This window comes from Tursiops truncatus, chromosome 17 (assembly GCF_011762595.2).
Source record: "Tursiops truncatus isolate mTurTru1 chromosome 17, mTurTru1.mat.Y, whole genome shotgun sequence".
NCBI classification, from domain to species: domain Eukaryota; kingdom Metazoa; phylum Chordata; class Mammalia; order Artiodactyla; family Delphinidae; genus Tursiops; species Tursiops truncatus.
In genome coordinates this window covers 20,126,295-20,149,452 of record NC_047050.1, presented here as the reverse complement: position 1 = coordinate 20,149,452, position 23,158 = coordinate 20,126,295, and the positions used below count along the sequence as shown (strand labels likewise).

General features: G+C 39.6%; 1 protein-coding gene and 1 long non-coding RNA gene across 2 annotated transcripts in view; one reads left to right on the top strand and one right to left on the bottom strand.

Moving 5' to 3' along the window:
* The window catches only part of ZFHX4 (zinc finger homeobox 4), a 182,116-nt gene extending 177,543 nt beyond the window's left edge, over positions 1-4,573 (bottom strand). Inside the window, exon 1 of the mRNA XM_033842741.2 lies at positions 4,274-4,573. The gene's annotated coding sequence lies outside the window, so the exon portion shown is untranslated. The remainder of the gene's footprint in view (positions 1-4,273) is intronic.
* Positions 2,593-23,158, top strand: part of LOC141276898 (uncharacterized) — a 115,050-nt gene continuing 94,484 nt past the window's right edge. The window contains exon 1 of the long non-coding RNA XR_012327222.1: positions 2,593-2,827. This is a non-coding gene — a long non-coding RNA (uncharacterized lncRNA). The remainder of the gene's footprint in view (positions 2,828-23,158) is intronic.

The window sequence follows — 23,158 nt, the reverse complement described above, 5'->3', positions numbered from 1 at the left end:
GCGCCTACTAAGTGTTAGAAATGAATGTTAAGCGAATGGAAGAAGGCCTCTATGAACAGATACCAGCTAAATCACTCAGCCCCAAAATGCAATGATAGCCATGACAACAACGCAAATGACAATACTTGGTTATTACAATGGTTACTAGAAATATTTCTTGGGAAAAATAGTGCTAGATGAAAATCCCTTCCAAATACTTTCACACCAAGCTAATTCATGCATACTCTTTAAGAAAATGAACACAGTCTTCAAGAATGCTGAACAAATCACTAATAAGAAAGGAACTTCAATTGATTTTGAAATAAATCAATAGGTGATTAACATAATATTTTTAAAGCAGCAGAATGTATGTGTGTGTATATCTCTATATATTACATAAACATATATATTTCCAACACCTCTTAGCTCTTAATCGAACAAGGGCTTTATGCTGTGGAGCCTGCTCTACATAGCCTCACAACTTCTTTAGGATGCCCTTGGTCTTTATAACAAAAATCCTAAAATGGTCTGTGAAACAAGACTACGACGACAAGCCATTCTGCAGTGAAAGATTTTAAATCATCCAGCCTCTTTTAATAGACTTGAGACTTATTGAGGTAGAAACCATAAAAAATGAAGAAGGGAAATTTAATCCCTGAAATATTGATTTGCACATTAATATCATATAGGCAGAGGGCAATTTGGCTTCGTGGAAATGACACATTGTCGACCCTTGGTGAAGTCAGAGCCAATCTAACTGCTGAACATGTCTGAATCTCAAGAGTTATTAAGGGCTTCCCTTCTTGCCTTTATGACTTTTCTTCAGCCTACCAATGCAATCTTAAATGTATTATCTTTAAGAAATAATTGTAAAACCTCAGGGGTTTTCCAGTTAATGGAAGGGAGGCCAAACCACATCAGATTCTGAAATGCAACATTAAACCCTTGCAATCAACAAAACCACCTCAATTCTCATCCATCCAGTGCAGGATCTAATATTGTTATTAGAGATAATCAAATTTCATTGTGTAAATTTAGGCTCATGGTCAGAATGGAAGCAGTAAATTCTGCAATATTAAACAGCGATTTTCTCAGCCTCCTTTATGTTTTCCTTTGCTGGGACAGCATCTTTTAAAATAATCCAACTAGCTCAAAATTAATGGGCAGATCTGGGCTCATCTGCTAAAAACTGCAAAAGATTACAATAAAGCTGAGCGTGTTTCCTTCATTTTTAACTTTAAGTGGCAACTTTCACTTCCTAGACCCAGAGCCCACTCTCCCTGCCTACCTCACAATTGGGTGCTATTGCTTTGACTTACACAGCTGGTTTACCTGACCTTTCTTTGTTCCTTAGGTACATATCACTTTTCAGATTTATGATATTTCCCCCATATTTCATTGACTCTATCTTCATTGACATAAAAATGAAAACAAATGAGTTGACTTTTCAAAATCCAAAAGCAACCAGCTACTGAATAAATACACAGTGATACTCTCTCCCCAGTTTATGCCATAAATATTAGAACAGTTTTTTTTTTTTAATAGCTGTATAAACCTTATGAGCCCCACACTGAAGCCAGGTGCAAGAGGTTAAAACAGCTGGCTAGCCATCTTTTATTTTTGTGTGCCTTCCTGCTGATTGAAACCGCAAACGTTGAAAACTATCAAATATTCCCTTAAGGATTTTTTTTTTTAAGAAGAGGAAGGAAAAAAGAAAACCTTCATTTTCTTTAATATGCTTCTCCGTGGAGAAGAAAAACTCTAAAACACAATCAGTCACAGAGATTGTGAAATAATCCCAATCCCTCCTTTCTGTTGTATTTAAACCATCCTTTCCAACAACTTCTAGACACAATTGTTTTTATTCTTCAGTTAGGAAAAAAGAGAGAAAAAAGAAAGAAAGAGAGAAAGTCTGAGCTTGCTCTGTCAGTTTTGCCAGTAAATATAAAGTAAAACAAGTGTTGATGGTACCGAGAGTGTTACATACCCGGGCTGTGTTTTTGCATTGCTCTCAATGGAAGCGATCGATGCCCGTGTCACTGTCGCGTCCCAATCGCAGCCAAGTCTCAGCCTTAATCTAAGCAACATCCGAAAAGGCAGCGGCAGCCGCAGCCTCTCCCTGACTCTTCCATCCATCCACCCAACTAAAAATATAATACTACATATGAGCTTTAACCACTCCACGTTTATAGGGATCAAGCCACTGAAAATCCAGGAGAACACAATAAAAAAAAAAAAAAAAAGCCCTCCTTCTGTCTCTTGTCTCTCTCTCCTCTCTCTTCCTCTCTCTCTCCTCTCTCTCTGTCTCTCCTTTTGCCATCTACATGATCCTTGATTAAACATGGAACAGAGTTAATAAAAAAAAGGGGGGGGGGGAGGACTCAAGGAGAGGAAATGCAACTGTCAGAAATCGGGACCGCCAGATTTCCTGGTGAACCTGCCTCTCTGAGTCAGTGTCAATCCACCATCTTCCGCCAGTGAACTTGTCTTTGGGTTTTTGCTTGGTCTGGGGGGGTTGTTGTTGTTGTGTGTGTGTGCTTTTTTTGGAACGGGGGAGGGGAAAGGCAAGGTGGGGGCTGGCGGTGGGGGGGAGTAGGGAGACCGTGTGTGTCTGTGAGTGTGTTGAGTGTGAGTGTGTATGTGTGTGTAGGGGTCGGGGTGGGGGGGTCCGTGTTCGCGATCTGAACCTTTGGTACCTACAAGGAGGGTGTCTCACCGAACGGTAGCTAAGACCTCACCAGGACCGCGCGGAAGCGAGGAGTCGCGGCCAAAGGCGCCCGCCGGAGTCTCGTCTCTGGGCCGGACCCCAACCCGAGCGGCCGAAAGGAACCCCCCGCCCGGACCACAGGTAACAAAAGAAATACAAACCAGTGCACCGTCTTCGGGACTGGGGGTGGGAGGGGCTGGGTGGGGAGTCCTCTGTAACTTGGGCATCGGCAGAGAAACTTTATACAATTCCATGAGAAATTTTATTATTTATTTTTCCGATAGAAAAGAGCAGAAAGAATGGGGGGAGGGGGAACGAGATAGAAGTAGAAGGAAGGCGAGACCCGACGCATTCCAGCCCCTCTTCCCTTAGCTGCTCCCGGCCGGAAGGCGCACTTGATGCCGGGAGAGGCGAAGAAGGTGAAGTTCGTTTGTAGACCTGGAACCCCTTTGGGGGGTGCCGGGGAATAAATCAGTTCTCACAACCGGTCACAGCCCCCCCCCATACACACACGCACACACACACACACACACACACACACACACGCACACACACACACACACACCTTGCCCTTCGCCAAAAGGAAAGGAAAAGATTCTTGACCCCGAGCCGCGGGCAGCTCTCCTCCGGTCTAAGACACACCCAGCAGCGAAAGCGCCCCGAGAGAGCTGCGGCCGCCTCCCGGGTCCCTGGCCCCGAGGCCCGGCGATCCCGCCTACTAACGGACCTGTCTGGCGTTCGCCGGCGCCCGGGTCCGCGCCGCCCGCGCCGCCTCCCTCTCCGGCGGGCGGGCGTCTACCTGCAGCCCCAGCCCCGGCTCGCGCCCCAGCCTCTCGGAACCCCCTGCCCACCGCGCACGGAGCCGCGGGCCTCCGCAGCTCCGGCGCGCTAAGCGCCCTTCGTAGAACTTGAGCGAGGGAAGAGGGGTGGTGAGAGGAGGAGAAAACCGAGGCTGAATGGGAGGGGAGGGTAGCAGGGAGAGAAGAGGGAGAGAGGGGCTCCGAGTCCCACCGACCAACGTCCAAACTTTCGGAGGATGGGTGCGAAGGAAGGGTCATCCCGACCGGGGTGAGGGGGCGCGGGGCGACCGGGGGCCCCTGGCAGTGTCCGCGCCGCCGCGGAGCTGACAGCTTCCCCGCGCCTCGAGAAAGCCCCGGGCTCGCGGTGGAGACAGAACCCGAAAAGACAGGCAAAATGAGAGAAAACTGCTCGGCCAAACGTGGATGACCCGCCACTTAATCCAAAAGTTAAATCCCAAAAAACGCACACACACACACACACCCCAAAGAAAGTGGAAAATCAGGTCCTTCAGTGCCCCCTTCCTCCCTCGGCGGAGCAAATCCTGGAGCCAAAAAAGGGGGAAAGAGATAGAAAAGGGGGGGCAGAGCGGAAGAGATGGTCGGGCTGAGGGGATGTGTGCGAGAGCGAGCGGGAGCGAGCGAGCCAGGCGCAGAGAGGGAGAGAGGCGGAGAGGGAGAGAGAGGGAGCGAAATATCAAAGATTGTGCAAGATCAGGCTGGAAAGATAATCGATACTCGACCTAAATTTAACACAAACTACTCAATAAAAGTTAAAGAAAAAACTTACTTTCCATTTCCCCTGCAGTTCCTACTCGATCTTCGCCTCTTTTTTGTTTTGCTTTTATTTTACTTACAGCTGATCACATCCAAGTAAAACGAGAGGGTTCATTAAAAAATAAAAAATTAAAAAAATTAAAAAAATAATCCTCGAACTTTATTGGGTGAAAATAAAAACGCTGGAGCAGAAAGTGGGGGGCATGGAGCGGTCCTCGGGGGTCCGGGAGGAGTTAAAGCATGTGCCGACCGCGGTCTCGCTGTTTGGTTGTGAAGGGGTTGGGAAAAGGAGGAAAGGAAATGAAAATCCGATATGTCTTTATTCTGCTAATTATTATCGTTTTAGCCCTGTTTAAAAAAATGGCTGATTAAGTTGAGTGCGCATGTCTTTGTGTGTCTATTCCCGATATGCACTCTGGGAATGAGAGAGGAGAGCGAGGGAGAGGGAGAGGGAGAGGGGGGGAGAGAGAGGTGTAATTAGTGAGGTGATCAACATTCCCCAGACTGCAAATGACGCGCAAGCCCGGACCCGGAGCAGCCCGGGAGCCTCGCGGCTTCCGAAGCTCGGAGCGCTGCGGCGGGAGTCCGGGACGCGGCGACCACAGAGAGGGCAGGGGATGGGGACCTCCGGGGCTCGCACCCCACGCGCCCCTGCGCGCGCGACTCCCAAACTTCATCAGACACACACACACACACACACACACACACACACACTCACACACACACACACACACACACACACTCGGCAAGGAGGGGGAGAAAATAAAACATAATACCGCCCAAAACGTGCCCTTTAACCACTCGAAAAAAATTTTGTTTTTTATTTTAATGAGGCAAAGTAATTATAATCGGACCAGAGCTGTGTTTACTAGGAAGCTTTAAGCAGAAAGAGGAGTGAGGGCAATGAAAAGGTTTTCTCTGCTTAGTTTATTCTGCTACGTACAGGAAAGCACTTTAACGGCGAAATGCGGGGTCCTGAGCAAATATGCAGATGTATGTAAATAAAGGGTGCCTGGCTGTGTGCAAATACCGCTCTGCCCAACCTATTTCAAAGGAGGGATTGCACTCTGGATCTGTAGGCACTCAATGTGAACACGTATCTTTCGTTTGTACACGCAGGAAAGAAAACCCAGGGCGTGGAAGATGGAAGCGGTTAGTTTAGTCAAAGTAAACTTTCAAATGAGAATAAGGGATGGTTGCGAGGATGATAGTGAGGGTACGGTTCTAGCCCTTATGTAATATTTTTGAATATTTTATCAGAATTGCATAAGTTCAGTGTAATAGCTTTAAGAAGACTTAGGAAGAAAACCTTTCATCTTGCAAGTGTGTTGAATTATCTTTCTTGAAGCACATTATGATGAATTTTAAAACCCCACTACAGATCTCATTAGAATGAAATATACTTGGTATTTTCTGGTGCAAAATTTAAGGTGGCTGATTCTCATTTGAAAATCTAATTATCTCTTTCCAATATTACAGATGTGAATATGAGTGACACTTTCATTAAAAGATAATTAACTAAAACTAGGAATAGACATACTTTTAAATACCCCCTACTGAATATGGACTATACTGAATACGGACTATACTGAATATGGACTATATATATGTATGTATGTGTGTGTGTGTGTGTGTGTGTGTGTGTGTATATATATACATATATCTCCATTGCTCCTCAAAGATAGCATCTTGATACACTGCTATACTGCAGGTCACAAGTAGATACCATCTACGTAATATTTCAAAAATAGGAATTCTAGAGAGAAGGTGAGAGTAACAAATCAAACAAGCTAAAAACAGGAAATACTTGCAATGTCCAGCTTCCTGGACAGGTGAGGCGTCAGCTGCTTTTGAGTTGACAGGCCTTTGAAGTTCTGGATGGCCAGGATCTGCTCCAAAACCTTGTCTTGGGCCTTAAGCACCAAATCTACCAAATACCAACAGAAAGGTTTACTGCACAAGCACTAGGAAAAACAGAGCCTGCAAACACACACACTTCTGGGCCTGAAACCTTGCGTTATCAGGAAACATTTGGAAAATCCTAAGACTGATGCAAATAGGATTAAAAAACAAACAAAACACCTGGGAGGATAAAAGCATAGTCCTCAAAAGAGCAGACCTAGGCCCTGATCAGGAAAGCTGGTTGCCTACAGCAGCTGGGTAAGGTTACAATGAAAGTGCAGAGGCTTGGAGTGGAGAATAAACCCTAGATATGGTCTTTATTAAGAGAAAAAAGCAAATCACCACCATAAGAATCTAGAGTCAGTCCATGTACTAGTGTATTAGAAACCAGGACTACTAAACATTAACAGAAAGAAAATTATCTACTTCTCCAAAGACTTTATTCCATTTCAAACTTGTTTGGGAAGAAATCTGACCAAAGTGGACAGCTTCCTAAAATTTTTGATTTACTTTCTTTACAGCCCCACCTTTACACACAGCAACTGTATCACCGGTGTGCTAGTGGTTGGTGTCTGATTGCACCTCAGTGGGGTTTATCCATGTGCCTTAAGAAATATACATGCCCACGAGGGTAAAATTTAAATTCTCTGTAACTTGCAAGTGAAGAAGGCGTTTATGTAGCGTTACTGTTTACCGAAAAACACCCCAGAGAGCAAAAATGCTGGCTTTAAGAAACAATTTGAGGTGCGTGTAGGGGGAAGAGGGTGAGGGGAAATGAAGGCAGGGAAACTTTCAGGTTCAAATCAGAAAAGATCAAGCCCTTTGCAGGAGAGGGCTCCATGTACAAGCTCACTGATGGAAAAACCATTTCCTGCGATTTCAGACGGGTAAATGCGTATGATGAAGGAAACACCTGAGAACAATAAGTCTGTTTCAGGCTCAGGTGAAGAAAGGGGTCTATTTCTGGCACTGAAGAATAGGGAAATGATGATCATTTCGTTTTCAAGTTTTCCTTTATTTCTTTTGCCTTTTTTCTCCCTGAAACATCATCAATAATATTAATGTCATTGATGTCAAAACACCAAACATCAAATCAGGAAAACCATTTAAAAAATTTTGTGGCTATTTCTCCTCTATGCCCTCATCCCCTCTTCCCTGAAAAATACAGCTGTAGTAGTAGTAGTAGTAGTGTGTGTGTGTGTGTGTGTGTGTGTGTGTGTGTGTTGGGGAGGGGAGTTATCGAATTCTAAGTAAGAAAACAAAAGGAAGGAGGATTTGTAAGAGGGGCGCCCACTTTTGCAATCCTTTCTGCAAGCGAGTATTCCTCTTCTAGCGTTTGTGTGTGTGTGTGTATGTGTGTGTGTTTTCTTTTGAATCATCTCTTCCTCGTCCTCTTTCACCTCCTTCCTAAGAAGAGAAGCTGGGATGAGGGTCGGGGGTTAATGGGCTGAGGGGAAGGAGCAGAGAGGAACTAGCACAGAGTCAAGAGTTTCCTCCAGGGCTCGGCCTTGGAGCGCGTCAGCGCGCGAAGGGGAGCTGGGAGCAGCGGCCGCAGGTCTGCAAGGGGTGGGCCCGGAGGCGCGGAGCGCGGCGCCGCGGGTAGGGGCGCGGCGAGGGGAGCGAGCTCGAGCCCAGCCCGCAGGCTGCTCCGGGGCGCGGGCGCGATCCGCCCGGCTCGACCCGGCTGCGCTGCTGCCCCGCGGCCCCTGGCGCCCTCCTCCTCGGCCCCTGGCTTCGGGAAACCCAGCTGCTCCTTTCAGGTCTCTGCGGACTCCTCGCCTTCAACCTTTGACCCCACACAACACCCCCACCCCCCATGCCGCTGTCCCTAAACTCTGCACGAACCCACCGCCGCCTTCGCGGAACGTTTGGCTACTTTTAATTTCAAAGTGAAACGAGCAGAGGTTTCCCCGCCGCACCCAGAACTTTCCCTAGACCCTCTTCTGCACTTTCCAGGGCTGCCCCGCCGAGCCAAGCCCACTGCAGAGCACTCGGATCCTGACACCCGGCGCCGAGTTGGGGAAGGACCAGAAAGGGCTACCAGGTGGTTAGGTGTTGAGTGTTGGAAGCAAGGAGTAATTAACATTGAGACAAAAGGTAATTTCCACTCCCAGATTTTCCTCGGCGTATTTTATTTCCCACATCTCTGCGGAGGACACTCAGGGCTTTACAATCGGTTTAATGAGTCTTGAGCTGTATGTTCCCCCCTTCCCCCGCCCTGCCCTCGCTGAGTCACTAATAAATACCCCACCTCCCTCTCCCCCGCTTCCCTCCAGCTCAAGACTAGCCCCAGCCCAAGGGGAAAAGGTTCCCAGTCTTTTGACCGCGCTTCCGGGGTCTATAGATGAGCTCAGTTTGAAACGAGGTATTACAAGTGATTTCAGCGTTAGGAACCCTTTATGTCACCACAGACACTTTCAGATCCTCAGCCCCCCTCCTCTTTCCCTCTTTTTGTTGGGTCTTCTCCTCCCGGGGGCTATTTAACAAAGGCAGTCTGTTAACTAACATTTTTGTTTAACTCAGCAACTCCTTTCCAAAACACACTTAAACCTGATACCAAGGTCTGTTATTTTGTGTGTGTGTGTGTGGCGGGGGGGGGGGGGGGGGGGAGGAGTATGTATGTATGTAAGGGGGAGACGATGAAGTTGACAGTGAATCGGAAAGTGCAGGGCTTATTGGGGAAAGTGTCACAAGCATTATATTTCTAGTGAAATAATTCAAGAAATAGTGTGGGAGAGCCACTTCCCATTACTATGAAAAAAAGTATATTTTCTTGAGAATTAAAAAAGGGAGGAGGGAGAATGAAAATATGACCTAACATCCAGAATGGACACTCTCTTTGATGGTGAGAGTGAACTAGATGAAATGACATTCAAAGACGAAAGGTATTTTGAGTGTGTATGTACGTGTTTGTGGGCAGTGAAATCCGTCGTTCGCTTATTCCCTCCCCTCCCCCAACCTCGTTCTTCTCTCCTCCGTAGTCTCATTTTTTTTTTTCCCCAACATAAAAATGACCCCCTCCTGATCCCGGGATCTATCTCTGTACTTCCATATCCCCATATATTTCTACCTTTCCAGACTGAAGCCCAGTTTTTGCTTTAACTTCGAAGTAAATCGGTTTTACCTTTTTCCCCCCCTGGAGGTTCAGACCTGGTTGTGTGTGTGTGTGTGTGTGTGTGTGTGTGTGTGTGTGTGTGTGTGGGGGGTCATTATGTACAGTTAGACACAGGTAAGGTAAGGAATGGGGAGGGGAGAGGAGTTATAGAGAGTCTGAGGTATAGAGGGTCTGAGGAGGGAAGAATTAAGGGAGGAAGAAAGGAAAGACAGAAAAAGTCAGACACACTCTGGCCTTTCAGAGGTCAGGGCTCAGACAGTACTGTGACCTTCTTTCCCCCTAGGCAACCAGACCAGTGTTTATAAACAAAATCAGGCAGGTCTCTTCCCAAACAATAGCACTTCACTAACTTCACAAGCACTTCTACAGCTCTTATGCAAATTAATGAGGACCACCACTGCCCCCCACACCATACACATGCACACTCACTCCATCCAGGGTCACAAGCACACCCTTCTCACAATACAAGGAGATATTTCCAGCAAGAGTATCCAACGAAAATTTTACACTCCGTCTGGGGAAGAGCTGTAAGAGACAGCGATGCAGATGGGAAAAGATAGACAAGTGAGGAAAAACAAAATAAAGAATAACTGATTTCATTGAATAGAAGATACAGTTGTGATCTTTTTAAACCTAAAACATCTATATTTAGTCAATGAAATGCTGTAGAGACAATATATTAACTCCAGCCACTAAATAGAATTATTTTAAAACAGGACATTACATTCATCCAAACATCCACATTTCCAAGACAAAAAAAAAAAAAAAAAAGTCCAGATCTTTATAGTTGAAGAAAAGCCATCACCTCTGTATGTAACATCCCTAAATATTAGACACAAAAGCACCATTAAATCCTACAGCAAACAAACAGCCCATCTGATCTAAGTTACAAAATGTATAATTAAATCCATCTTTAATTACAAAAGGCAGCTAGCAAGCTAAATGAATCAAAGATTTTGAAACAAATGTTGTTTGCCAAGGTACAGAAATGATAGCTTTACATTATATTGTCACCAAAATTCCATTTCAGGAATATAAATTACAAGATAGGAAAAAAAAAAATGGTGAAAGCAAAAAAAAAAAAAAAAAAGAATTAAATGATTTTCAAACTTTTGCTTTAAAATAATTATCAGTGAAAGTCTACCAGAAAAAGGTTAAGGAAAATATACCTCAGAGCAAAAAGATCATCTCCTTTTCTTCTTTGTCTATCAGTCCCCTGTTAAAGCATATGGAAAATGTTTTCAGAATGCCCAGATTTGGCACATTGTCACTGCAAAGAGAGGAGCGCAATGAGGCTGTTAGAGAAAATGGGAAATAAATTCAGGATTGGGTGCTGCCTCCTTCAATGCGGATTTATCTAAGTTTAATTTAATATTCCGCAATCACTGAATGATCGCATATAATTCACCAAGATTTTAAAGGGCTTTATTTAAATACCTTGAGCAACAAGAGGATGGAATTTAAACCATTGCGGCCATTGCTTATATATTTTATTTTCCTATTAGAACTTTAAGTGGCAATTTCTAATAATAAAAGAAAAAAAAGATAAAGGTTTGTTTTTTTTTAAAGGGAGAATGTTAAAGGAAAGCGTTAGTTTTATTAAAATCATTCTGAACGTAAAATCAAAAAGCACAAAACGGTTGTTTGTAAAACACTAAACCTTTAATCGATTTTATTGGCATTCCGATCGATTAGATAAACGGAAATCTATAGCAAACATCAAAGCATTTAAAACATTTTCCCTATCTCATTTATAAACAAAACTTTTCTTTTCAGCAGAAAAAAGTGATTATCAAACGACTAACAGGAAATTCTTCAGATATCAAATTACGATAATAAAATTATTTCCACATGGAAAAGGATAATGACAATGATGATAGTAATTACAATAATGAATAATTCAACAACCCTTTGACATGTATGGAAGAACCTCGAGCAGAACTGCTCTTGAAGGGGGCCACTTTAAAATAAATACTTTATTTTTAAAGGAAATCTTTTTAAGAGACAATTCAAGGGGAGTAGCTTAGGTGTGGCTCTCGGACTAGTGTTAATTTCCCTGCAATTGCAAGGGAATCAATTTCTTTACCGGCGTTTTCCTTCCAAATTGAGTTACTTCTTATTAGCAAAAATTAATATGCAAATGTCAGTGAGCCTTTCCAGGTCTGCAAACTTGTGTCTGAACCTGTCTTCTACTTATTCTAAAAGGTGATTCCCAAATTATAGAGGGGGGGGGGCGAGGACTGGACTCCCCAAAACTGAATGGAATCACACATTTGATCCTCTAAGTGAAGGAAAATAATTTATTTAGAGATATAAAAACTGCTATCCGGAGAAATGAAACCATCAGAGAGCTTCTGGCATTCTAGCTAGCTTCAGCAAGAGGAAGTGTTGCTGTAACGGGTATTCTGTTTATTTGTTAAAGAAAATCAATGAAAGAGGCTGTAAAGTAGTTAGTGAGGCGTGTGTTTGGGACTCGCGGTGAATCGTGACTCCGTCAGGGTGAACGAGCAGCTCTTCCTCTTGCCAGAAAAGTCCCTGCGTCGCCCCGAGCCGGGGCGCGGGCTGCACGGCACCTGGTTCCAGCTCGCCGGTGCTGCCCCGCGGTGCTCGCGCCAACGCCAGAGTCCGTACAATTCTCTGCCCTTTCTGCCCTCTGTCCTAGCAGTCGCTCCCTCTAGTTGACAACGGGTGCCTTCCCACGCCCTCCCTCAGCAGCACACACCTTTTTCCGCCTTCTCTCTTACTGACTCTAGTCGTTCCCTCCTTCCTTTACGCTACAGGTCTGAACTTCTGCACTTCTTTTCCTTCTACTGGAATCTCACTCTTCTCCATCTCCAAGTCCCTCCGGTGAATCGCCGAATATTTCCTTCCTACCCCGCCCCTCCCCCGTTTCTCTCTCACGCCATTTATTTAGCACCCGGGTCTTCTTACCCTCGCGCTCCTATCCTCTCCTCCAGACATTCCAGAGAGTTCTCATCACACCAGAATGCACTCTCTTTCTCTTCCTCCTCCCCTTGGATTGGAGAGCCGGGGGTGGGTGGGGGTGCGGGCGGGGGGGGGGGATTGCGATTTCAACTCCCAGGGGGTTTATTCTATTCTTTTAACAGCTTTACTTTCCCTTTTCTTCTTTGCGTAACCTTCACCTACCTACTAATTTATAACAGAAGCGGTTTCTTTCCCTTTCATTGCCTAGTTTACGGTTCCGGTCCGGGGTTGTGCGTCCCACGCACTCTCCGCACCTCCCCCTCCCCGCCCCCACCAGCCCGCATCGCCCCCGCCGGCCGTGCTCCCCGGCAACTATTTTCATTTACTCGGTTGCCGTCTAGTTGCACTTTCTCTTCTCGGAATAAGTTAGCTATCCAGATTTAAAGTTCTCTGTATAGCCCCTCTTTAATTTGTCAAATTACTTCGTTGCCCAAGTTAAGGGAGGGGGTTTGGGGAGGCAGTATATCACCCACTTAAGTCCCTTTTAACACCCCAGTCCCACCCCCCGCCCTGGTAATATCTTATGTGAATAATAACGAATTCTGGACGATTTTCCCTCTCAGCGCGTGCAGATTGCTTATGAGTTATTCCTGAGCGGGTCTCAAACTCCTCACTTGCATCTTCTGGCTTCGAGTGGTCATCCTTCCAAACTTCCCCCCTTTCCTCTCCTTCCCTCCCCGGCAGCCCTGGCTGCGAGCGGAGCTCAGTCTAAAGACCTCGTCCTCTCGCTTCTTGTTTCTTGCTGCTGCAGCTGCCGCTGAAATTCGCTGCGGCCGCTGCCTCTTCCCGCTTTAATCCCAGACCTCCAGTCATTGGGCAGCTCCTCAGAGGCAAGAAGTCAACACCATGGCAACCCGACAAGCCTATCAGATCACCGGCTGGTGTGACAGCAGCAACACTGCAGGCTGGAGTGGGCTGGGCAGAAGAGCAGAGTGGCCTCTACGCTCAGGTACACAGTCTGGGAGTGGACAGCAGCTGTCAGCCTCCACGGTCTGGCTACACAGATGTGCACCACCCAGTTCATACCCCTACCCTGTGTCCCCTCGTAGGTCTGGAGGAGGAGAAGGAGGGATACCAGTAGGATTGGAAGGGCTTCGGAAGAGACTTTCAAGCTAAAGTAATCAAAGCCCTAGGTATTGTAAACTAAAGGTGCCTTGTGCCCCAGCATTCCATGAAACCAAATCGCAGTAGCCTCAGAACCAAATTTAAGGGGTTTGCACAAAGGTGTGGGGCTTTTCTTCACCAGTTCTATCGCTTGCTTGAACAAAATTAAGGAAACATTCTGTTCTGGAGTTCCAAAAGGATACAAGAAACTGTGGCACTTTTAACTTTTACTGTCTGCTAAGTGTTGGTTTCTACAAAAGCTCAACATCACTTTCAGCCATGCTAATTGCTTTGGAAATGACCTAAACTTTACCTGAAATGGCCTTTGCCTTGTTCTTTCCTAAAATGTGTGCTGTGTGTAATGTGTGTTCTAGATCTTGATTCTCTAGAGAAGAAACAGAGAAGACTAGGAAATGGGTAACTGGGAAATCTGTGTGTCCCTCTTGGGCCTACCCAGCCTTTGTATTTCCTCCTTTTCCTTAAGAAACTCCCAAGTAGGCAGATGGAAGAAGACAGGACTTTCACTAATATTTTAGAACATCTTGTTAGTTAACATGAAATAGATAGAAACTGCATTTTTCATTTTTGATTTTAAAAGCACACAATGTTTTTGAGAAACACAACATGTTATTTCTCCATTATAATTATAATTCTGCTGTGAAAACTTTGACAAATAATTGTACAATATGTTATCATTGATCATATAAACCCCTCTATCACTTATCTCGTCGTTGATTTCTAAATTTCAGAACACGCATTTGTCTGTTGAAGTTGGAAAAGACAGAAAGAGAAATCCATTTAATATTGAAGTTAATGTGTCGTATTGAGGAAATCTTGTATGAATTCTAAAATCTACCCTTAAGTCCACTTCACATAAACACAATTCACTAAGTAAACAGCTTTCATATTGATCTAACATTTTAACATTTTTAGGCTCTCAGTGTGTATTTAAATTATCCTTGGCATGCATAAAATCCTAGAGAATTGGAAAGGTTTCTTAAAACAGCAATTGTAATATTAAGAAAGTAGGACAGAGAGCCAATTTTTTTGGCTCTAGAGAAAAATTCAATGAAATCTTGAACTTCATTTCCTTACTTTCTCTATATTTCATTGTTGATGGATCCTAATATTAAAACAGTGCATTTTCAAAATATAATTTATTACAGACCCAAAACGGGTATAATAACGGACATTGGAGAAACAGGTCATGATATACTAGAGAAAACATTTGGACATACTATGATATTCCCTGTAACGAAACTCTAATAACATGCTGGTAACATTTTCTTATTCTGTGCCACTCTGCAGAGTTGTTCAATGAAGAACTGCCAAGCACACAGAACTGAAATTTGGTTAGAGTTTAAATGGTTATTTCAGTGCCAAGTTATTGACATCCTTTAATATTTTTTCCTAATTCATATTACATTTGCCATGTACTGAGTGTTTACAGTGGGAAATGTAGGAAGAAACATAAAACCACAATTTTACATTAAAATGCATATATTTAATTCGTTATCTCCCAGAAACAAACTTGTAAATTTAAAATGCTTTTACAGAGAAGTTAAATAAAGTGTGCAAAAACCTTTCAGTACATTTTGGCTTCAGTAAGAATAAAGGAATACAGGAAATATGATAGCATTAAAAATTTTATTATTTCATTTAATGAATGGTACATCCTCAGTTAGTGGAGTACCTTAGGTTCTATAATACTACTTGTGTACGGGTGTGCGTCTGTATGCTAGTCAAAGATGTGAACAGATACTGCCATTCAAATGTTTATCTATATGTAATATTTCTAATTTTAAAAAATTAAAATAAGATGTTCATAAATTAATATTACATTTAAATGAAAACAAATATCTAGATATTCTATTAGATCCTTTGAGTTTCTTAGAAATGATTATTTTTTCTTTATTATTTTTTCTCTGCCATGTATAGATTATCTAAAATTAAACAATTTTTGCATATATTATGCAGATATTTATTTGGTAATCATAAATCAATTTAGTGTCTACCCTTAAAAATACCCTCAGATTATGTGTATATGACCATCTGTTTAAACACAGATTTACGTACATACCACACACATGTTGCTAGTCAGTTCCACATTCAAATCTTTACATTTAAAGCTATTTTCTGTACATTTAGTGTTTTCACCATAGGATGCTGTTGGAAGGAGGGAATTTCTCTTTTTAGCTAATGAATAAGATGGTGGAATTAAATGTAGTTTAAGTGCTAAATTAAAAAAAAAAATCTATGTAAGGATGCCTTGCTCGTTTTCAGCAGAATGGATACCATCTCCATAGAGTTCATTCTTGACCTTACCTGAGTAAGTATTTTAACTTAAAGTATGAGATGCACCTAGAGGGGTAAAACATTGAGCTTAATAGGAAGACAGTTAATAACCTTTTTTCATCCTTGTGCACTATCAATCATGGCTGTCACCAGTCTGCTGAATCAAAGCAAAAGTGTTCTTCACAGATGACTGATTAGAAACGCAAAATCACAAGATCCATCTTCATGGTCACTTTTATTATAGTCATTTTTAAACTGACAGCAACATGCTCAGTTTCAGCACACTGGGCATCACAAATAGTGTCACTCAGTGCAGCTAAGCATGAGAAGAGGTTGGTTGGATTATACTTAAAAATAATTAGGCCCTCAACCCTTTGTGGAGCCAGGAAAAAACGTATTTCTCTCTCCATCGCCCATATCCTCCCTCACCTCCATAACTCACTTTGATTCCACTGTATCATTAGTTTATATCATTAATTTACCATCTTGAAAAGAGGTGATCAAGGTATAGTTTTATCCTCGTTAATTATCTAGGAATTAGGGAATGAAAAGTTACAGATAACTTTTTGTCTACCACTTTTTGTCAACTTCATGACAACATCATTGTTACCCTTATAGTTAAATTGGGCTCTTTTTATATAGAAATGTGTTTTTAGACTAAAAGCCTCAGGAATCTAGGTAGTCAGGTACTAGTAAATGATACTTGCTATGAAGTATCACTGAGGACATCTATCTGTTGAAGGCATCTAATAGCATCCCCTGGATGCTGTAGCATTGGAATTACTGGGATTATAACTATTTAAATGCATAATCTTAAAGTGGTCAAGATATTAACTATTAGGTGGCTATGTAAATTCTTGTTTTACCCCCTACATTACTTCCTTTTCAGCCCTAGAATATTGAAGCAATGACAAATTTGAAAAACCAACAAGTAGAAATACATAAAAATCATTAAACTAGGAGGTTTGAAACAGTTATGGCTGAATCAAACGATAAGGAACTTTGTCTTTACTTAGAATCTTGATCTTTATGCTACAAAGATTACCCCTTCAGGTTTATTTCATGCTATTTTTACATTCCTTCAGAATATTTTGTAATATTATAAGGTACTAATGATACAAATATTTATATGGGAAAATTTTAATAGAAATATTTCAAAATATGTTGTGATTCTCGTGCCCATTTTACAAGCTCCTTATTTCATATTTCAGAAAAGAAAACCCAATTGAATTTAAATTTTAATTTAGTAATTTTAACCAAAATACCCATTTGAAATTTCTATCCAGTTATCTTTTCCTTTTATCTCAAATGTTCATTTCCTTGTTAGCAGCCAAATACACTCATGTAGAGAGAGGAAGAAGGAGAGAGAAGAAAAATTATCAATGATATTTCTTTATATAGTATAATGCCTTCATATTCATTTTCAAACATGTTAATATTCTACTTTAATACCTCTCTGTAAATCTACCAATTCTTTTCCTCCGTCTCTACAAGCAGACACACACATACACACATACCTATACTCCTTTATTGCTTTATTCTAGGTTATGAGAATGCTTTTCTTCTCTGCACAAAATACATAGATTGACAAGACATATATAATGATATATCTATACTTATATAGATAGTAATAGGTGCACAAATGTACTCTCTATGTATAAGAAGGCTAACATTAATTTCCTTAAATACTGTACTTTGTTAATACATATTTTTCTGTAAAATGGAGACATTATGAAATATCTCAATTAGCTATTTAGTTTGATTTTACATTCTTAGACGAATGAAATTGTCTTAGAATTTGAATAGATACATGTGTTAGTTGATATTTTAAAATATTTACACTTTATAAAAATCAATGACAATAGTTACTGATCTATTGTTAAATATGTAAAACTAGGATTAAATGAAATGCTTACATATTTTAAAAGCTACATAGTTGCATAGATGACAATGTAATAATCACCTTAATGGCTTCATTTTCAGTTTACTTTAATGACAAAACCGACAAAATTTGTGTGTGTATGTGTAAGTGTGTATGTATGTGTGCTTAGTTTAGATAAATTTATACTTTTAGAAAGGATAGTATCCCACAGAATTCAATATTATTTTTTAAAGTTAATTTTTGTTGTAAAATATCCTTTGTGACTAGGCTATACTAATCAGAATATTTCTAGAAAAGATTTATTTGAAATAGCTGGACTCACTATAACACATTTAAGCTACTAAAACTAATTCAGTGAAATGATATGCATGATTTTTGCCATCATCTTGGTAATCTGTATGGGCAGTCACTATAGATCTTAAACACTAATCTTTAATATGCATCATAAATATGAACATTCATAATGTTTATAAAGATTATAGATCTGGAATCATGTTTTCTGCTATAGATGGGTCTTAATAAACAGAAAATAAAAATAATTTTCCTTTATATTTTAGGGATATAATCAAAGCTCTTTAAAAATTAGTTTCTTTTGAAAGTTACTATGGAGAATCATTGAGAATTTTATGTTTTGACATAATTTGAAAACAACATTCACTTACATTTAAAGCATTAATTTAGATAATGTTTTTGGAAAAAATATCAGTGTCTTTATTTATTTGAAAAGTTTATCAGACTATTTTGTTGCTGTTAGTTTAAAAACCTATCTTAATTTGTGTGCATTGCTTGTGCTTTCATTTGCTTCATTCAGAATGTTCTTGTGTTTAAGTGAATACATAAAGTATACAATCTTATTTAATAGTAGAATATCATATGACATATGGACTAACAAGAAATCTCATAATTTAGTTGGTAGAGGTATATTTAATATATAAATACATATTCATCAAAGAATATTTTAAACTAAAAAAAGACAAATGAAATGTTTGTGCATTTCATTTGGGGCTGAAATTTATATTTGTGCATTGCATGTAATATATGATATATACATGCATATACACAATTACACCTAAATACTCTCAAATTTAGATTACTGACTTCTTTAAATGGTAAAATGCTGTCACACACAAATAGTACAATTATCTTTGCCAAACTTGGTTTATGCAGCCTGAATATGCAGTTATGGCATTTCTCTCTTTTCTGAGATATGATTTTCCCTTGATACTGGAATTGTTCTTTGTTGAATCTTTGTGATTAAAAAAAAAAAAGAAAGCTGTTATATGAGTGTCAGTTTGCAATAAATGTGTGAAAAAATGTACAGTCAGGATAGACTGGCCGTCTTTCAGTGTGTCTTTCCTACCTGGGCTTCAGGGCTCCAGCTCCGTACCAGTGATATTTAAAGAGAAAGGAAATGAAAGCAAAGGTCATACAAAAATCACCTTTAACATTTTATAGTAAAAAAGAGAACATTTTGAAATATTTACAATAATTTGTTATGTAATTTTATTTTAATTTTTTTCTGTATTAATTTTCAAAATCTACTATTATAACTATAACTCATTTAAAATTGTCATTGTGTTCAACTCTTACTTACAGAAAAAATATTCACCCCTCTAAAACCTTTAAACCTGAAATTATTATTTTCTCTACCATTCATATTCTCCAAAGCTTTCTGCCACTCACCCACTAAAGCTAAATGATGCATTTTATAACAAATGGACTATTTTGATCAGCATGCACTATTTTACCTTGAACTTCAGTTTACAAAGAGATATGCAAATAGATTTAATGACAACTTTTCAGAATACACCCCAAGAGGTTAGTGATGTTTTCAAGTAAAAAATTTAGGACAATATGATATAAAGATCCTTTTTTTTTTGATAGCTAAAGCTTTTATATGTAAACCTTCACTTATGTATTACACAACCACTGAAGAATTTTAATGTATTGCAGTTCATTTTGCAATATTTGCACAAACGATCAGAGTAGTATTATGTTGCTTAGTTATTTCATTATATTATATTTCACATTTAGATTTTCATTCGAATTTTCCCGTTTTCAACATTTGGATATCATCTCATTAGCTATCATAAACCAGTAGTTTAAGGAGGGGTAATTCTGAAATGTAAACACCCCTTCTAGAATTTTACAGCATTGCCATGGCAGCATTACTTTCCCCCAAACATTTCCCTGTTATGATTATAAGAAAAGATCAGATGCTGTGGCAATCTTTTTCATATGTGATCTTTCTTTCGAATTATTTTCAAAGTCAACCGTCCTTAGACCTTATTTTCATCTCCACAAAGCATTAAGTTTTGCTTCTTTGTAAAATATTTCTTCATAACATATCTTAGTTTAATTCACTTTTAGCAAAAGAAACACCCAAGCTCAATCTGGAGACCTCCTTCCAACATAATTTAGCTGGACCTTTTCTTAGTAAAGGTTTTCTGGTTTTCATTTTCACTTCATATTCTCAAATAAAAGATCCTTTGTTGTCTACCATTTGATTGGACTTAATGAAAAACACTCCATTTTAACTTAACAGTATTTCCTTTTGAATTTATTATATTTAAGAACACTGTCAAAAATCAAACATTTAATCTCAGGTTTTTGTATTTCAAAATATATTACTATCACATGGCTCAGAGAGGTGATGTAAAAAGTATACTGAAAAGATTTCAAAAAGAAAAGCAAAAGCGAAAAAAACCAGCTTCATTTTAATATGAAACTAAATACTATGGCTAATGTGCAGATTGGGTGCAGCAGCTGACTGTAAAGTCGAACATGTGACAGGGTGCCAACAGCGGAATTGTGCAGTATTGACTAAATGAGGTTCACTGATTTGTATTGAGGCTAATATCTTCTTTAAACAATTCCGTGTAAATTGTGCGTATAAAGTCATTGGAAGCTATTTCTCAGGACAGCCTCGCTGGCTAGCTACCTGCTGGAGTGAGGAAGATAATCAATAGGGAGAAATAGAGCCGAGCATGAGCCTGGGAAGCTTCAGAGCAGTTAATGCTGATAAAAGTAGATGATGTCAATATTTGGGAATAGCACAACTCTAGGATAATAGACAAAAGAGAAGTGCATATGTTGCAGGGTGTTCAAACAGGGGCAAAATTAAAAGCCTAAGTGGCAGATGATGTCCTAGGCTGTAAAAGACATTATTGATTACAGGTATTGGTAAATTTATCCTGAAATCCAAACAGAGCAAGATGCTATATGAAAAAGGTACCGAACTTTTCTCAGAAGCTTAAATACCCATTTCCATTTCAATGGTCAGAAGGTTTCTGCTCATGATTAGTCTAGGAGAGATTGTCTTCCAAACATTTGGCAGATATATATTTTTACATATGTAATATTTCATGTCTCAGGAAGAAATTGTATTTTTTTTAAATTTTCTAAGTTGTTTCCAAGATACAACAAATAAAATAACTTGTAAAAGATAAATGAAAATAGGCTGTCAGTCAAAGGGTGATACCAAAGAAATAAACGAACCTAATTGCCTTTGCATATACTTGTGATTATAGCAGACGCCTTATTTTTTAAAGGTAGTAGACTTATTGGAAGTGAGGTAATGGTATATTTGTACTAATTTAATACTGAAAATCAGTTTTCCTCTTGCTGTCAGGCGATGAAATTTTGTTCTTCTGTGCTGATCTTTCTGTTGATGTATTATGACATAGTCTGTCAACATGAACAGATATGTGGAAGGAGATTGGGTGACTGAGACATACAACCTGCACAGAACTCTTCTTGAATTTTAAGCATGTTATAGTGTTTGGGTACAACAAGTAAGACTGTGCTTGCTTTAAGATGCTGTATTTTTACATAATTTAAGCCCAAGCAAAACAGGTGGGCTACGTGACAAGCTTCCAACCTGAATGAGTGAGCTAAATCCAAAACACCTATTTCAGAATACCTTTTTAAAAATCCCTTACACATCATACGTTGGTTCCTTTAAGAAAAAAAAATTTGCAAAATATAAGTTTCTCGACAAAGAGGAGAAATCTATTCATGGACACGTGATTATCAAACATAGCCATTTTCTCTTAAATTAAAGAATTCCACAACTGTTCCATGCTTTTATTGTCTCAGATGTTTTTATTGTTTGGTGTTAGATATATATCAACACATAATTCTGAAGTTAGGTAAAACAGCCAAGCTTTGATAGTTTTCACTTAAAATTAAATATAAGAAATGTTACTAGAAAAGCAAGTTTAAAATCAAAGCAAATTTATCTGGGACCTAACATTGTAAACATTATTTTTACTCATAAAAATACAGAAATAAATAAATTTTACCCCTGATATTCATTTTATGCTTTTATTTTAGGAATAACTCTTTATTTTGAAAAAAAAACTTTTAATTTTTTTTACCAAATCACACATTGGAATTATTAACCCAAGTCACTGGATTCCAATTAAAATAATTTCATATTCCAAATATATAATCTTTGTAAGCTTTCCTACAAATAAAATTTGCTTTTAAAAAAATTGCAAGTATGTTGTCACAAATCCTCTCTTTTCATCTTAAATACAGAGAAATAAAAGGTCCTTGGTCATTCTTGAATTCTAAAGAAGGTTTCGTTTCAAATAAAATATGAATTTTGATTTAGAGACACAGAAAAAAATCTTTTAAGATCTATACTTCAACTAATTTGTTAATCTTGTGCCACTTTTAGCATTTGTCACACATATAGACCAGGAAATTGGCTCCATCTCATTCTAGCTCTGTATTGAATTAAAAACCTCCACTGCAAAGAAGAGCATGATGTGGGGAAAGAATAAATTTAGTTCTTTCTTTAGTAATGCACATATATTTCCATACATTTCACATCCTCAGGGAGCCTATGAATGCATTCAATAAATACAAAACTATAAACTGTAATTCCAGAAAAGGGAAAGGTTTAAACAGTTTTCTGATTTTAATATACCATTTTAAGTTTGAAGGATGAAAATTCAATAATTTCATACATTTTATTTTACTTTTTTTTAGCAGACACCTTCAGTATTAGAAATAAATCTAAAATAATGAATCTTAGTTGTTCCTTCCACTTGGATAACGTTAGCAGTTTTAGATCAAAGCAAATTAAATATCAGCAGTGACAAATTGAGAAAAATGTTTTATACCAGTTGAATCTATGTTTGCATTCAATCCACCAAAGTCCACCCTGGCTAATTTAGTAGACATTGTATACAAACCATTTATGTGCAGACATTAAAAGGAGTGTCCATTCCTATTTCATGTTTCTAGGCTGACAGAAAAGGTAGTTTTCCATAAAGTGTGATAATAATGGATAGATTTTAAGCGCGATGGGTGCATTTCTCTGACAATTTTGTTGAAATATGCCCCACAGGTGAAGGAGATTACTAACTCTGATATAGACTCGTTGAAGGTATAGTTCACTATACTTTCAAGCATTTGAATCTGTGACTGTGTTCTGAGGAGACCGTGCAGTGTGGTAGATTTATGATGGCCTCATGGAAACCGGAAACAGAGCTAGCAAAGATGATGGCATACTTGTTCAGAAAAACGGTGAACTGAAGGTCCCTGATTTACACTGACATGTATCTTGATGAAACCATAGTTTGCAAATTGCCTTGAGTAGTCAT